The 18,054-nt window shown below is 38.3% G+C and overlaps 1 protein-coding gene across 3 annotated transcripts in view; it reads right to left on the bottom strand.

The window, feature by feature from the left end:
- SEMA5A (semaphorin 5A) overlaps positions 1–18,054 on the bottom strand; it is a 314,290-nt gene that overhangs the window by 282,355 nt on the left and 13,881 nt on the right. For 2 of the 3 annotated variants that reach the window (XM_064705520.1, XM_064705521.1), the window contains exon 2: positions 13,198–13,273. The exons of the other annotated variant lie outside the window; for it this stretch is intronic. The gene's annotated coding sequence lies outside the window, so the exon portion shown is untranslated. The remainder of the gene's footprint in view (positions 1–13,197; positions 13,274–18,054) is intronic. 3 annotated transcript variants of the gene reach the window in all.

Raw genomic sequence — 18,054 nt, 5'->3', positions numbered from 1 at the left:
TTTACACAAACACACGATGCCTTTCTCCTGATGTGCACAGCAAACTTGCTGGATTAGAAAGGAAGAAAAAAAAGATATAATAAAGGTGGGATTTATACACTTCATTGGAGAATAGAGAGACACAGAGAAGTGAAGAAAATAACAGTTTCACAGTATAAGTATAAGAGTCACCTGTAACACTGGAAAACTGGCCTCTGGTAAACATCTCCTTTAATCCTAAATCTTACAGTAAGCCTAAATATATAGTTTAGTTCAATGGCATGACTAGATAACATCAGAGTTTCAGAACCACAATAAGATAGGGATGTCAATAGACAGAACTAGAAAAAAAAACATATATTGAAAACAATTTTGTCAAGAGGGTATTGTGGCTTCTTTTAATCTCATTTAGATTAGAAGAATTAAAAAAAAAAAACAAAAAACAGTCAGAACAACAAAAATATTACCTGGCACCAGGAAAGCATTCCTCTGGCACAGAATACATATTTATGCTCATTTTGCAGATACTCCAAAAACCTCCTTGAAACATTCTCTAAAGTTATGTATGATTTTCCATCCTGATAAGTTAGGTTCCTGTCAGTGTTTTATAAAACAATCCTTATTTACCTACTCTTCTTCTCACACTTTCCTTTGTTTTCATTTAGCAGTCACACAATCGTCAACAGCATATATTTTGTCTGATTGTATCCCATGCATTTTCTGTCACATCTATATTGTCCTTTACTTTTTGCAGTGCTTAAAATTTAGTACAATGCACCATAAAAAACTAATAATAATAGTAATAGTTAATAATAACATCATCATCATCTAAGGAAATTCCCACATTTTTAGGCTTTTTGTAAGGTTTAGAGAGGAGACTAAAGGCTGCATAAATGTAAGCTACGTGTCTTGAAAAGGAATTCAGATTGTTTTTTGATCAAATCTGCCTGTGACTGGGCGCTTTGAATACAAATTTGAAATGCCCCAGACAGACAGAGCACATCCAGGTCACAGTAGCAAGGTGCTTTCCATTCCAGCATCAAACCTGGCAAACAATATGCCAGAGGTACATGTGAGGACAAGCCCTCAGCAGACAGACAGGAAGGAGCATCCCTCCTGTAACTGCCAATTTCTGGTGAAGTCTTCCAAATCAAACTGAGGTGGTAGCCGTGCAATTATAAAAAACAGGAGATGGAGAATGGTAATAGAGCCTTGTGTCTGGAAATGAGCTCCTCTGACTTGGTGGCAGAAAAACTGAAATGTACTCCCCTGCAGCTTCCTCCTCCCCAACCATAAAATGCATTCCATAATCTCCAATAAAAAAGACATACTAAATTCTGCAAGAGATTGCAACACTCATTACAACTAAGCTACAAAACCAAATACTAAATTCTGAAAGATATGATTAATACTTCCTTCACCCAAAAGAATTTTTAAAGAAGTTTGAATCAAAAACTTTAAAACTTCAGTCACAGAACAGCTGCTAAGTCAAGATCACTGAAGACTTGGTCTTGGGACACACACAGGTTTGAAACAATTACAAAGACAAGTGAGAGAAAAACGATAGTGAGAACAAGGTAATCTTCGATTTCCATGTCCTCTAATCCAGCCCCAGTTGAAGCCAAAGAACCAAAATCCATAGCTTATATTCTTCCTTAATGTGAAGAGCAGGCAGAGGATATATGTACAACTCTCATGGTTAACATTAGACCTTTCAACCAGGTAGAACAAAGCACTAAATCTGCAACTCCCCTGAGTTCTTATGCACACAGGAACTAAAGGCAAGCAAAAGGCTGATGCTGCACACATATCAACTCTATTCCTCCAACCACAACAACAAAAGAGAAACTAAAAATAGGCAACCAATTAAAAGAATGGCTACTTAACACACTCTCATCTCAAGTACATTTCCTTAAAATAAGTAACAACAACACACCTTTCAGAATCCAAAGTTAAAAGTGTTAAAATTGAACCAACACACATAAAAAAAAAAAACCTTTTTGATAATGAAACTCATGGTCAACACCGCTTTTGATTGTCAAGAAAGTGTTGTGGAATCAAAAGACACAGTCCAGGCACTGCGATCACACCTGCCAACCCACCCACGTGCTGAAGCAGCCGTAGGTCCTGACAGCGCCAACAGAGCTGGAGAGCAGGGGCTGTAAATCACAGCCTTGCACATTCTAAAAAAGAAACTGTTATAAGGTTTTGGAGCAAGTGTTAAAAATAAATGCATTTTAATGGGTGTCTAGGCCAAGCCCTTCAAACAAATTACTACAAATATTGAAATATAGATCTGGCGCTAAAAAGGAGCACGTCATAATTTAATCTTACAACTGGGATAATATTTCCTTGCTACAGAGAACATTGCTAATTAATGAACGACTTTCAGCACCAGCTAACAGATGTGTAGAAAGCACCAGAGCTATCTAGACTACCTTGAGAAAAGAAAAAAGTATTTTCTCTCTTCTCTAGTCGCAAAAGCATAGCTAGCCTTGCAGAGAGACAAAGCAGCGGACAAGGTTTCTGATTATCCAGGGAACACAGAACCTGCTTGACAGCAAGCAGATCTGATTAATGCCTCTACCCTTGTGACTTCATCATGCCTTCTTTGAAAAGGATCAGCCTCCAGTTTCTGATAAAGATCACTTCCAAGCTTCTGAAACCAGCATAAAGTTAGTGTTGATGTTGAAAATGAATTCTGTTCATAGCCTCAAGAAAATCATGACTGCTTTAAAGAGGGGCAATAAAAAAGTAAGCAAAACGTGACTTTGGCTTCTTTTGCTATTCCAGTTGAAGGGTCAAAGGAATTAGGTGGCCCTGCCATCACCTTAGTGCTTGCAACAAGTGGTCCTTCCTGATAAATATAAAAACAGTGCACCCAGTCCACAGACCCAAAATTTTCATGTAGAGCAGAAAATCCTATTTGCATGATGGCCCTTGCACAGCTCAAGCTAACAACAGGTACTTCAAATTCCTGCTTCCACTCCCTGTTTCTCAGCCACTACTAGTCGGTCACTTGATGCTTGGACTTGGTTGCATTACATGCACAAGCTCATCAGCCAGGGCTGGAAGCTGCCTGAGTTTCACAGTTTCACTCCCCAAACTGTTTTCGATGCTCTGGCCTTTTCCAACAACTCTCATCTTCAGTCCTGCACTTTCATTGCACACCTATTTATAGGAGAGGCTGGAGAAGGGAGAAGCCATTTACAGGTAGGTTCTCACTTTAGTAACACTGAGGGTTATAGAGGAGAGAACAATGGAGTTGAGGTTTCCAGCCAAAGTTTGGGGGCACTACTACCCCTTTACTCCACTGTGATTAGCAAGTCCCATACATAACTTCCCAGAGGCACCTCCCTTGTTTTCTGAGTGCCTAGCTTGCAAGATGGAATGTGAATTAAACAGTCATGACACAAATATAAAACCTCTGGGTTAGATTTTCCAATTTTAAAGCTAGCTACAAATTTTCTAAATTGCAAATTCTTTACTTTGGTTTTCTTCTACACCCCATTTTTCAAGTGCTGCAGTAACACAGCTACTGAATGCAAAAAAAAAAAAAAAAAAAAAAAAGCCAAAACCATTAACTGTTGTTGTTAGAAGTTCCAAACAGCAAATGGGTCTGGGCATGTAGGTAGAGCAGAAAAAGTGAAGAGCCTTAAAGTTTCTAAGCAGAATCTCAATTCATTGCTTGCCAAAGAAAAAAAAGGCATATGTGATAAAGAGTACAGTTATGTCATGTATTGAAGAAAAGGTCATACCTCAGGAGCTCCAAGCTGCCCAACAAACCCAGGGGAAAAAATAAGACTTGTAGACACAGCAGAATGGTGTTAACTTAAGTCTGACACTGCAATGAACTGAAAAGTTTGCACAGCCTTCAGATGGGAGCTGGCTCCCCGCCAGCCAGCTTGAACCACAAACAGAACAAGCTTCCCTCTGCCTTTAAGTGTTGTGTGGGCACATTCAGAACATGATAACAAGAGGCATGAGAGGACATCAAGAAAGAAGCCATACCTCTGTGCTTCTGATCATACAAAGCTGATTGTTTTGTTGTTTAACACCAGGATGCATTCAACACAGCCGAGTCAAACAACACGGAAACAGTATTTCCATGTTCTGGAAGCGCCCTTAGCTAGCCATCATCTTCAAGGTTACAGAAGTGGGAATGAGGAAATCAGATCATTTCCTGCAGAGTTTTGACTCCTGCAGAGGTCTGACTATAAAATACACCAATTCATCCAGCAGTTACTTGCATAAAGATTACAGTGAATGAATCCACAGTAATTATCCAAGGAGCAGTAACTCCCAGACAGGTCAGGAGACACTGCAAATGTCCTCTGCATTTGAAAAAAACTGCACTACCTCAGATAAGTTGTGTTGTATTTAAGCGATAAATAAATCAACACACAGCACTGCACAGTTTAAAATATTCTAAACTTAATCTACGTAACATCAAAACAACCTGAAACATACTTCATGGCTCAAGGATCAGTAATTTAGAGGTAAGCAACAGAGTTGCAGATTTCAGAACCAACAGCATGGAACAAAAGATCAGTGCCAACTAGGAAAGAAATTATTAACATATGTGGTACAGAACTAGCAATGTAGTGCTAATTGCTAAAACTACAGTATTATAATAAAGAACACAGATGGTATTTGATATAAAAATAAATAAATAAGAGCATCAAAAATTATTTGTTGCAAAAAACAAAAAGAGCCTACATTAGTTTATAATTTGTTTAGCAACAAATCATGTTCTGCAGTTGGCAAAATAAGAATTTATAGTCAAAATGTAACTTAGTAAGTACACAAACCAATGCCAGGACCACATTTGTTAAAAAAACAGTCTTCATCTCACAGATTTCACAGGTCTGTTCCTGGAAGCTGGGGAGTATTTCCACAAATGCTAAGAGATGGCAGCCAAGGCGCCAAGGCTTGAAGCTAAGCAATACTCTTTTTTTCTAGCCCACTCCTAAACAAAGAACAGCACCCTTCAAAGCTTTTTGGGGGGAGCAAAGGGGGAAGTTTTATCTTCGTACCTTTGTTTGTATACAGCTAAATATATAGAGCCGACAATAACCCATTGGCCAGGACAGAAAAGAGTTTTTCAGCTCACTCTTTTATCTATTTCTGTCCTAAAGCCTTGAAGCTAAGAAATCATTATTTATATTCTTTTCAAAAAATAAACTTTTTAAAATGCCTGAGCATGTTGTTTTTATTCTGGAAGCCTATCTTCAAGAATAAGTAACCCAACGTTGAAAATCTGTTTTCTATAAGGACACCAGTCAAGCTGTAATTACGCTTGCAAGCATAAAAAAAAGAGTCAGTTTTTAATTTCTACCTTAAGATATGGCAAAGTAGTTAGCTTTGATGCCAGTTTCTTCTATTCCCTTATTTTACCAGTATCATTCACAGTTTCTAATGCAAACCAGATGATAACAGCCCAATTCTGACTAGCATGCTAGGTAGGTGTGTCATTTCCACCACCTGTTCTTTAGCAAAGCAGAAAATATTTATCTCTTTTACCATTTTTATACCATAGTTGATCTTGTTCTGTAGCTCACACACTATTTACATGACTGAAAACAAAAAGCGCTTAAAGTGTTGTCAGAAAGAAACTCCTGCGCCAGGAAACTCTCACTGACCTCTCCCTGCATAAGCCCAAGAGGCAGAACTCCAGCTGCCACTGGAAAAGGGCTCCCAGCTCTTTGCTCACAACCCATGGTGGCTGCAACACTGGGCTCATCTGCACAACACTTTGCATTACAAGTGCAGATCACTCTGCATCACTGGCCCACACTGCAGCCAAGCCAGACTTCCCTGGACACTTATCCACGCTGTGAGAAGGACCTCCCTGCACTTACCATGACATGAAATTGCTAAATTTTCTGTACCAGAGTACTGAGGTTCCAGAGCAATTTTACTGTTTCCTGTTGATTATCTTTGTGATTAAAAAAAGAGAGAGAGAGAGGAAAAAAAAACCCAAAAACTGGACACCATTATTATTAGGAGTTGGACTTGAGGATGCCTGTGGGTCCCTTCCAGCTCAGGACAGTCTCTGATTCTGTGATCACTAAACAGTTTCCAAGAAACACTGGTGTCATTCAGTGTGAAAGTGAACACTGGTGACAATCTCATTGTTGTATTATATTAATACACCTAGGGAAGTTGTACTTTTTTTTTTTAATGTGGCATAATTGACCCATAGCAAAATAAGTCTTCTTAATTTATTTCTTATTACTATCTCATTGTAGGTTTGATTAGAAATTACTCGTTTTCCTCAGGTAGACAAAAAGATCGATTTTTTTCATACAAAATTGATCATGTTGTGTTCGTATGACATGTGAACTCAGACCATCCAAAATTCCTTTCATAATTCCTTAATTTATTGATCAAACATACACTTCACTTTTAGTGCTGAGTATTAAATACAGATATTTGTACTTAAACTTCATATCTGAGGATGAAAAGCATAAAATAATCAGTAATGATTTAGGAACACACACACTTCAGATCTACATTGCAAATGTATCTTACACAGTTGATTGTATCTTATTAAAGGCAACTCTTATTAATTCATTCTTTTTAAAAAGCCCTTACTAGTACCTTACTCCTCAAACCATCCTTTACAAGTACTGTTTCCAGAAAAAAAATCTTTCTTCCAGGCCCTTGCCTTACCAGAAGCTGACTCATTTATCAACACAAACTTACTGTTTTAAAAGCAACACTGTAGTGTGGAATTCAGCAGTGATACATAAAACCTGTTGGTTCACAACCTGTTGGCCACTTCCATGCCAAGCACAAGACTGCAAACAGCTTCTGCTGCCACACCTAAGCCAGACAATAACCGAAGGACACTTATAGTGTCCCAAAGTGCTTATAGAACACTATAAGCATGTTGTCACAAAATACAAGACCTCCTTCTATTTGTAGCTCAGATTGATTAATAATTAGTTAATTACTAATGAGTTTTGGATTTTTTTTTTTAATATGTAGGCTTGGTTTTGCTCACACATGCTATTTCCCCCCTGCTCCTACACGGTTCAGTTTTCAGTTAGACAATTCTCTACAAAAACAGGAGAGAAAATATTTTGTTATTAATGCTTGATGTCAACAAAGATAGATGCAGAAGAAACTTAGTCAAGAGCACAACATATGATTGTACATTTTATTACCAACTAGAAGACAGGGGAATAAAACCCAAATCAACTTTGCTGCAAGCATGAGAGAGAGTGAGACTCCATCATTCAGATGAGAAAGCAATTTATAAATAACAGAGGCTGACACTTTAGAGAATTAGTTACAGCCTCACTCCCAAGCCATTGCCGTAATGAAGGCACCTAGGAAGAGAGATGTACATGCTTGTTTATTTTTATTACATCTCTTAAAGGCTGCTTGGCTTTGTTTAGCTTCAGTTATCATGGTCTGTAAACACACAAGCTCCAAATTAGAGGGCGTGTAGAGCACATTTCACTTACTGCAGTCTCCCGTCTCTGCCACAATGCCAGAGGTTTCCTGCAGCTAAGCCAGGGTGTCGCTTGTATGGAGACATCACAGGAGGCACAGCCAGAGCACTGGGGCTGGCCCAGGGAGACCTCCCCACACCCCTTGAGAGCACGGCTGCTCAGAAGCTGCTACGAAAAATTTCACTGGACAAGCTCAGAGCTGACATAAACCAGCAGCTCACAAGTGAACACGGCATCGACAGCCAGTGCCTACCAGGGTCTGCACAGATCCAGCCTCAGCTCATCATGGATCCTGGATATCACCATCTGCCCACTGCCTACAGAACACTCTGCTGATTGGAGCCCAGCTTTGTATCACTAAATCCATCAGCAGAATTGGGCACCAGCACTGACAGTTGCAGCCAAGAACACAAAGAGCAGTTAAGTAACCAAGTTTCAGTCACTAACAATGAAAACAAAGAAAAGAATAAATGAAAGTGTGAATATTAGGGATAAATTCACAACAAACTATTTGCGGCTGAATAATCCAACACTACCTACAAGCACTAGGGGAGGTGGGAAGGAAGAAAGAAAAAATCACACAGAACAAATAAGATTTCTTAATTTCCTGTAACTTGTAAAGGAAAAGGATTATAAAACTTTATTATGATTTATGCACTCTCCTCATGATGTTCTATTGAATGCTCATGCTAAAGACAGCTCCAGCCACATTCTTTTAATAGCACTTGTAGTTTATGTTCCAGGACAAGTGCCAGTAGCTCATGATCCTCCTCTTATCGATTCTGCCTTGGTGGAATGAAAACTCATTTTCCTGATCTTGACACACAAAGCCCCTCTCTTGTATATTACAAACATATACATATAAAATAATTTGGGTAATGGAAAGCATTTAACGAGATCAGGACCAGCAGTATGGCCAGACATAAGGCCAAACAAAATCCCCTCTTGGCAAAGAAGTTTTGTGACCAATCCTTGCCACTTCACTACTGCTGTAGCTGCCTAAATTTCTCTGGCTACAGGAATTCTATAGGGAAGTATTTGTCCATGGAATAGTTCCATCTTATTGTGGATTTGCTTTTAATAATCAAGTAATTTTCTGAAACAAAAAAAAAAAAAAGGAACAGGTAGTGCAACATATGTACAAAGAAGATATATGAGTGTAGTGGACAAAAAAATTGCCCAATATGATCACTCTGTCAGCCATGCTTTTTTTCTACCATTTTCCTACCATGAGTAGAAATCATCAGTTCAGATGACAAGCCAGAATACATTCAGGATGTTCAAAACTCATATCTTCTGCTCAGAATTGGACCTCACCCCTTGAGTGCTCAGTCCAGGACACCAGTAACAGTGATGAGTAATTTAAACCACAAGCTACAGAAGTTAAACAGATTAGAAGCTCACAGAAAAATAAAGAAATCTCATAGGAAAAATTTTCAGGGACACAAGACCTATTAGGGTGCCTCGTCTAAGTAGCTGGACAAGTTATTTGAGACAGCACAAAAAAATCTGCCTCCTCAACTGATAGTGAAGTGGGAACTCCGGATCCAACATTTCTCACTCATAGCAGCAATCCTGGAATAGGCAAAGATGCCCAGTCTCCTAAAATCAGTTAGGTTTGTCAAAGAGGTACTTAACTGAAGCTTAGATGTCCTATTATCCCACTATACATCAACTTTTGGTTATAACATGCTCTGGGGTAACAGACACTTACCTAGGAGTCCCATTCTGCATAGCTGTTAGGGAACACACACAATTCATCTCACTTTCCTTTTCAATATTAATTGTTAGACTTCTAACTCAAGGCTATCTTTATCTTACCCCAGTACCAATCTGATTAAGGGATGCAAACCTTTCACCTTTCAATTACACAGTAAATTTTCACTGCTTCACAAAACTGATTAATCCTGTCATATCCTTACCCACAGATAACTTAAAACACATTTTCAGTACAGAACCAATTATCTTTGACCGATAAAGGAGGCATCCTTCCTTCTTCTTATTTCCTTTGGGTCGTCCTTTTTTTCTACCTATCAAGTCCTCTTAGGTGAGGTCTTTTCACTGCAAGAACAGTAAAAAGTTAACTTTGAAACAGCACCACCAATCTCATGCTTTTAATATGTTACTCTTGGATTAATACTCTACAGGTTATATAGGACAAGTACTGGAAGTCCTCAAAAGTAAAAAGCTGAGATAGTCTGCAAAATGTGCTAGAAGAAGCTAAAGGAAAACAAACAGTTTGAACATGGGTGGTTGATTGGACGATCTGTTCCAGTCCCAAGCAACCCTCCCTCAGTGGCTCTGTGACAGTCACAACAGCTATGCAGCACCCACCTGGGTCAGGTGTGGTGAGGAACCACCGTGACACTCTGCAGAGAGGAAACACGGCCAATGTCCAGCACTCGTCCCCTGAATAATTAAATGCTTGTCTAAAAGACTACTTTAGAAGTAGCAGACTGCCTGGATAAAAGATTTTTGCTCTCTGTTCTGTTAAGCTGGTTTCCAAAAGAGAAATCAGCTTTGAATAAGTAATGCACACTGTGCAGTGTCTAGGGGTAAGTGGCTACATTTACTTTAAACACAGTTAAAACAAAAACATCCATAAGTTACTAGGCAATCAGGATACATTTTCTTTCACTACTGGATATCAAATGTCAGAAAGATCCTATGGAGTAAAAACAACAAAAACAAATTAAAAACAAAAAATTCTTCTAATGCCATTAAGACCTCAAGGTAAACTCATATGACACTTGAACATACAAGCATGAACAAAGAATTAAAGCATGAACATTTTCCACTAGCCCTTTTTCCAAAAGACCACTCACACAAAAACAAGTTCTCCTCTTTCTTCCCTTTTCTTTTCTTTGTAAAATATGTCTCTGTTTGGGGAAGTGGAAACTTTCAAATGCACAGATGTTTGTGATTGCAGACTAGCAGCCTGCTGGGAGCTATTAATGGTGTACAGAGTAAAGTTATTCAATCATCTATAAGTCACTTTTCAAAAGTGTTGCACTCAGTCGAGGGAGTGATTAATGGTGCCCAGCAAAGACACAGATTACCCCCTGCCCATGCAAACTCTTTGATTTTAATGCAGTTAAGCTACTGAAGTAAACAAACCAATTTGGGTGTTCAACGAGCTCTTTGTCTCATTAAAAATTATTTGACTAGACTAGTGGTAAAAGAATATTGCATATGTCCCCAAACTCAATTTGGCATTCTGTAATCATAGCAGCAATTACATTTGCAAAAAAAAAAAAAAGTTTAGAAATTAACAGTTGCAGAAAATGGTCAACCTTTCATTAAGGACTTTCATTATGGATTTTTGTGCATAACAAAATTAATATTTTCTAATCACCATGGTACAGCAAGCAAGCTTCTGTATGTTCCAAAGAGGCCAACAGCAACTACAGTCACTGGGCGAAAGTTTCAGCAAGTAGTTGCAAATCTGCTGTCCAAAAGCAGACAGCCCTCTACTCCTCCCAAGCAGGCTTCCTGCAAATTGCAGGTCCTTCACCCTCAAGAACACCTGCTGCAGTTTGATGTCCAGCTGAGCTTGGCACTTCATGTCAGGGTAAATTTTCCTTCCCTCCCTTGCACAATCAAAATGATGAATATGAATGCAGCAAGTGCAATTATCAAGGTTGAGGCATTTTGTTTCTTTATTTAAATGTTAGGTGCCCCATAATGATTGGAATTCACGTTCTGGCAGTAAATTTGAGTTCACAATACCCATGAGCGTATGGCTACCTTTGTGCTCGACGCACATTCAGCGCCAGAGACAACGACCTCAGAAATCACAGGGAGAACCCAGGCACTTCAGCAAAGCTGAAAGCAAACCTCTGCCCAAGGAGTACTGGAGGGAGCACCCACCGTGGGCATGTCCTGATGACCATTTCAATTCTTTCTGAGGTGATGCAAGAGGACAGTGCCCCAGAGCTATTTACGGTGCTAACACCACCAGCTCTGTGTGAACTCCCACACCAGGCCTGGCCCTGAGAGGTGGCTGCAGCAGTGGCTGAGACACCTTCCTGTGCCACACCACAGCCTCAGGTGCCACTTTACAGCAGCTTCCCTGTGCACATCACAGCCTTAACACTTCTACTGCTTAGCACAAGTGTTACTTTCTGTTATCCACAGAGTAGCAACGTTAAAAAATTACAAGACCTCATCTGAAGTGGAGCTGACAGCATTGCCATCCTTGGTTTTAGGAAATGTCACTGGACACGTATTTCACAATATATCAAAGATTGCTTTCAAACCTTCAAACAGTTATCAGAGTCTCATTTTTCATCACATTCCTCCCAACAAATTGATACCAGCCTTCCGCATCTTGTGTCTGAGAACAATGTATCCGTTTCCCACACATCCTGATCAGCCTCTTCACTCTGAACTCACTCCAAACCCATCTCCTAACACCCTGCCACTTCCTGACCACTCCTCTCAACCTTTCTTTTATCCTTCTCACACAATTTTTAGTGCTTAATCTACACAAAGCCAAGGCACCCCAACCTGATAGGAACTTGGTAAAACCTGCTTAAATTGAACAAAACGCAATGGATGGCAGGGAGAATTATTTTCCTTTGGCAGTACAATGTATTCAGCATTTAAAAAGTATAATAATAAAGACATATTCCAGATCAGGACAAATAGTACAGTTCACATACATATATGTGATGAGCATTTTAAGCTCCCAGTGTCTCATGGTAGAGGACTCCCATGTAGATGTTACTGTCTGGTAAATTTACAGAGGAGGGAAAATCTATGAGGCAAAAAGCACACAGAAGTGACAAAAAGAAACAAAGTCCAGCAAACAGGGGTAGTATTTTATTTTCTTTATCAACACATAATTTGAGGGGGAGGGTGGGAGATTGTTCCAACTATGTCATCCTCAGAACAGATATAATCCATATTTAGAAGGCCAAAGGCTTGCTCCAACTGATACTATTATACACCATCAGAAAGCAGATTTTTGTCACCACTCCCAGTTTTCACAAGTACTCCAAAACATGGGAGAACTTACAGTTTTACTGACTGTCAAAGTCAGTATGTAACAACTATAACCATCCAGGTTACTTTTACCTTATTTCTAACATTCTCATATATCAATTTACTAACTCCTTTGTTGTACTTAATATGCAATAATCACATATTTCCAGCGAGATGTATCTGTGTGTAGCTTTGGTTCCAAACACAAAGTGAAATATAAGAGAAATGTATTGACTTGCTGATGTATTAAAAAAGAGTTTACATTTTTACAGTATGCTTCCTTTTTGCTTTGTGTCCTACTTTCTGGTCTATTAAAAGATTTCTTTGCTTTTTAATTTAAATTATCTTCTCTTTACCTTTTCTTCATTTCTTAGTTGACAGGATATTATTACTCCTCATGGAGAATGCTCTTCGATACATAAGACTACTTTAAAGCTGCATTTAATTATTCTCACTCATTTCCTCACCTGAAGCAGTGGCAATGCTATCTATCCTATTCTCTCAAAAGAGCTTCATACATAAATCAACCCTAAAGAATCAAAACCAGAGCATTAATTGTTACTGTAAAACTGAACTGAGCTATGCAAGGAGGCTACAGATACTGAAACCTAGAAATCTGAAGTCAACATGAATGCATTTCTGTGTCAGTTCCACTACAACTTTCTTATTTGACCTCTGCAAAACATCCCTTGGTTCAATGCAAAGGACAAAGTAGAAAAGGCACACGGAGGTTTTTTTGTCAAGATTTCTTTGTTAAAGCTGTTCTTACCTCTAGCACATGCAGTTTCTTATAGCTTCATCTTGAATGATGTCTTCTCAGATAAAAATCTTCTCCAGTCTGTAACCTGTCCAAAAAAGTTGAGAAATTTCATTGTTTTCAATTATGTTTTGTAGAAAGTGGGCAAAGGTGATCTGACAGCATCGAGATAACAGCAGAGTGTTTAGAAGTCAATAAATGTTGTTAATGATTTCTATGCCTGATAGCTAAAATTGCAATTTTAGCTTCCTAACAGAGTCAGGAGGCTGCAAAGAACTCAGAAAGGCACCAGATAAAGAAAAAAAGCCCCCTACTGCTCAGTCAATACCCACTCTGAAATTACAAAAGCAGAAATACAAGCCATTTTCTGAAGACAGTCCAGGTGTTAATCATACAAGGAAATAGCTCAAGGCATAACTTGCTCTTCTCTCCCTCATCGTTTTTCTTTTTTAAATAAAAGCTTGTTTTTCTCACAGCAGTGTTTACACACAGCAAAGGCAGTGAGTTCTTACAACATCTCACATTTCAAATGTTGTTCAAGCTGTTTGTCAATCTGTCCTAAAATGTCATATCATAAAGAACTAGCCACATTTTCTACTTCTCATGCAAGTCTCCAGTTGTCACCTAAACAAGACAGAGAACTTTCTTCCCCACATCTAAAGCATCTTTGTTTAAAATTAGTGCAAAAACTCACAACAATATGGGAATAATTTATTTCTGTGAAGCTTACATCCTTCTTATAAAAAGAGATGAACCATCTAAGCCACAGATGTGGTTGTTCACAGGGATGAATCAAAAATGCTTTGCCCGCACAGGGTGCATTTACTGAGAAGCACAGAAGCTGAGGGGGAAGAGGAGTCCATGAATAAGCTCAGCCTTCAGAAGTTTTCTTTCCTCTAGCCCCCATCTAGGCCAGCACAACTGCTGTAGTTGAAATAAGCACTAAAATAGTCATTTTCAGGGAAGGGGCAGAAGGTGCTGTTGCCTTTTTTTTTTTTTTTTCTTAGAACATAGAAGAGTTTAGAACAATTTTGGTATCTCCAGTCTTTATTTTTATAAAATTCTGGTTGTCTTAAATGTGTTTTTCAACTGTTCATGTTGCTGTTCGCACTAACACTAGAACAGCAGGGCATTTTCTTCTTAATCAGAGTATTAAAATCTTATTAGTACTCAATTTTTAAAATTATTTTTAAAATAAGTTCAATGAACTTGGATATAATTGACCTATTTACCTATACAGCACCTTCCACTGAAGCAGTCTGAACTCCTTTACAAAAGGTTTCACAGGCTTGTACATATTAGTTTCTCCCTTAGAGAGGAGAAAGGCATTATAGGCCCATATTTTCCTTAATCTGTTATTTATGTGCCTTTACAATAGGTGTCATGCTAAGACAATAACTACAACTTCATTAGATCTCATGACACAGCATTCAGCTTTCCCAAAATTCATCCTGCACTGAATACTTTCTTAGAAGGTTCATTTTGGTGCTTGCACTTACCCACATACATCAATTTCACTTGGAAAGTAAACCAGATCCACAGAACTTATTTCTGCTTCCAGCTAACGCACCAACTTTCAGTGTGGCTGCTGTCCTCGTAACTCTGTTCACTTTCATGGCTGTAACACTTGCTCCTCCAAGATGCAAATAGGAAGCAGAGATCCTTGTGACACCACACCACACTACAGACCCATTAATACCAGGTTTATATTGGAGGGCAAAAGCTTACTTTTCTTCCTTGTTTGTTTTTCTGGTTTTTTTTTAACTTATTGTTCCTACAGTCGCAAAGATTGATAATTAAAAAAGCAAACTTGCTTAGGCCACTGGGTTTAGGTTTACTGAGCACTTCCATTTCCACAAAGACATGATGTATTTGCAATCACTTAAAATTACCTTTATTAAACACTTTATCTGTGCAGGGGTTTTCCTTGTCAGCCCTTTTAAAACACAAGTATTTCTCAATCTTATCACTCTTTTGAAGCCTGCCACTAGTCTACTATGGCAAATAAACAGAATAAGCTTCTGCTATGAATCTTTGGAGAAATCACACTTCTGTCTTACCCACTGTACTCGTCATGTCCCCTTCAGTACACATGAATGGCTTTCTCTGCACTCTAGTCATGAATATTACACCTAAAAATCCAGCCTTTGCACCCCAGCATTACCTAAACTCTTATAAGTAATGAAAATATCAGACATCATCTAAATTAAAAATGAATAATTTCTTTTATCACCCAAGAAACTGCTGGAATACTCACAAGTATTGAATAAGACAAGGAATTGCTGGAAAAAAAAAAAAAAAAACTGTGACCAAAGCAATAAAGATCTGCAGATGACTCTGAAAATGTGAAGCAGCAGTCTCTCACCTTACAGATAGTGTTAAAAAGTCAGAAGTCAATTTATAACCTCCAAACCATTAAGTAATACTCTGAATAAAAAAATTATTATTGCATTTGGTTAAAATATGAAAAATAAAGGAAACCATCTTTTCCCTAGGTGTTTGTCCTCTAGGAGAATATTTACATACACACAGAGTTCTGTCGTCTCTCTCCCATACCCTGCCCACACACATACAGTCATCTATAGAGAGTGAGAAACATATGCTCTCGTTTCCCTATCTGAAAACAAACACAAAAACTAACACCTGTACTCATAATTATGTCATAAGAAAATTCTATCTTATTTCTACAAGTCATTCCAGTGGGTTTTAAAGAAACCTGCTGCCCACAATTATTAAAAATCCTGTGTCCTTCTATTGCTCCAGAAACAGGAAGAAGAGGGTAGAATAAATGGAAAGAAAAGGTCAGTACAGACTTTCCCCATATGACACTCATCAGAACCTACTGTAATTTGCATAAATATTCAAGTAATTAATCAAACCATAATACCCGAGCTCTGTTTCTCCTCAAGCTTTACATTCCCCTAATGCACGGACAGAACTTTCCTTCAAGCTTCTTTGGCCAAACTCTACTGGAATGCTACAAGCAAAAGAGAATAATGTGAAATAAATCACACTCAAACCTGCCAGCTGGCTGTGTGTTTATATGTATTATCAGAAATAAGTCAGGATCTACTAATACTCCCAGCTGAAGTCAGCTGGAATTGTGCCACTGACTTCCATTCACGCAGAACCGTGACACTAAACATCTCTGGCTAAGGCTTTGTTTTAATTCCTGCGAAACACGTCCCACATTTTGATGCCATATAAAGAACCACAGTAATAACAGTAAGGTAGCCTTGCATAAAACCATAAAATGTTTAAAATAAGAATGTTGAGACCTGCTTGAATAACAGAGGGTGCTGAATACACTTTAGTGCATGTGACCACCTGCAGTCCTATATCCAGCATACAATGCTAAATTTAGATTTCTGGATGAATGCCCACTGTAGGGTATGCTATTTTTACTAAGTTCTGACATGTCTGTCCAATGGCACATCTCCATTTCTGAAGTGGTACTGAAAAGCTATTAAAGCTTCTAGTTACCACTTGGCTCAAAACTGCAAATTATGAGTACTTTCACCAAACTGTTCTTCACATTCTGATTGACTTTACACAATAGAACGTAGAAATAAAACCAAAACAAATACCTAAAAGTATAACTAAAAAAGGGCCCTCTCGCCCTGAACCCTCTCATCAAAACACAAAATAATAGTATTTTTAATATATTAATACAATTTTCATTTCAATGCACAGAAAAAAGACACAGAAGTAACCTTCTCCTTCTAGGCAGACTCTCACACGTGTCAAAATAGAACCAAATATGCAACAAAAACCCCCATGCTGATACATGTATCACTGCATTTCACATAATAACATGGATTTTGGGGGCAACCATTCATCAAGTTTCAATTTAGACCTGTAAGCCACAAAGTACATTGAAAAAAAAATCCAGCTTTACATATGGTGGGAGCTTTTTTGGTTTTTTGTTGGGTTTTTTTTTGACACATGAATATACAGAGTTTTCCCAAGGAGGTATTTTTAGCAAGGTTACAGGGTTAGCAAGTTTGGAATGAGCTTTAGCAGTTTAAGATTTCTATCTTTCTACTCACTTGTGCTTCTTCCCTCTCCTGCCATTTTTCAACAGGTAAAGTTCTGAGAGAGATCTTCCATTATGACAGATTTAATACATATTTAATAACAGAGACTTATATATGGGCATGGTATTTGGCATGCATCCTCAAGCAAACCATGAGACATGTCTGCCACTCTCCAGTGAGGACAACACAGCAGGCAGGGAGAAATGTCAGCCAGAAACTGTTACATGAAGCATAAAACCCCCTGAGAATGAAAAGGTCTTTATTTATTAAATCAAATGCAAATCTTTCATTCTAATACTTCGGATCTGTTTTTGTGGATTTTCTCAGGTATACTTAATTAAACCCACTCATCAACACCAACTTTGCTCAAAAGAGCAATTAAGGAATATGGCACAGAAGCAGCTTAGCCCTGGAGGAGTCTCTGACATTTGTTTGCAGTGAAGACTGTTCATTAATTGCTCCCCTCATTCTAAACCTCTAAATGATATTTTTGACACAATACTACAAGTCATTGTGACTTATTTCTCAAACTAGGAACATCTGCACTATGTTAGGTTAATAAAACTACCTTTGAAAGGTTTTCAAGAAGATATTTAAAGATACGGGGGGGAAAAAGAAAAGTCTGGATATGCTGACAGTGGAATAAAGAAGCTGTATTGAATTTTTTATTATTATCTCGGAGTATACTTTGTATTACAGATAATTTAAGCAAATATTTTGTGTTCCATCTTCTCCACAATAAATAGAACTCAGGCAGAAGTCCACCATGATTTTCCAACCTATTCCAACTGCGTTCTCACACCAAACTAAGCATTATGAATACTTCATAAGT

Source organism: Zonotrichia leucophrys, chromosome 2 (genome assembly GCF_028769735.1).
Source record: "Zonotrichia leucophrys gambelii isolate GWCS_2022_RI chromosome 2, RI_Zleu_2.0, whole genome shotgun sequence".
NCBI classification, from domain to species: domain Eukaryota; kingdom Metazoa; phylum Chordata; class Aves; order Passeriformes; family Passerellidae; genus Zonotrichia; species Zonotrichia leucophrys.
The sequence above is the reverse complement of the archived record's forward strand: the minus strand, read 5'-3'. Positions and strand labels throughout refer to the sequence as shown.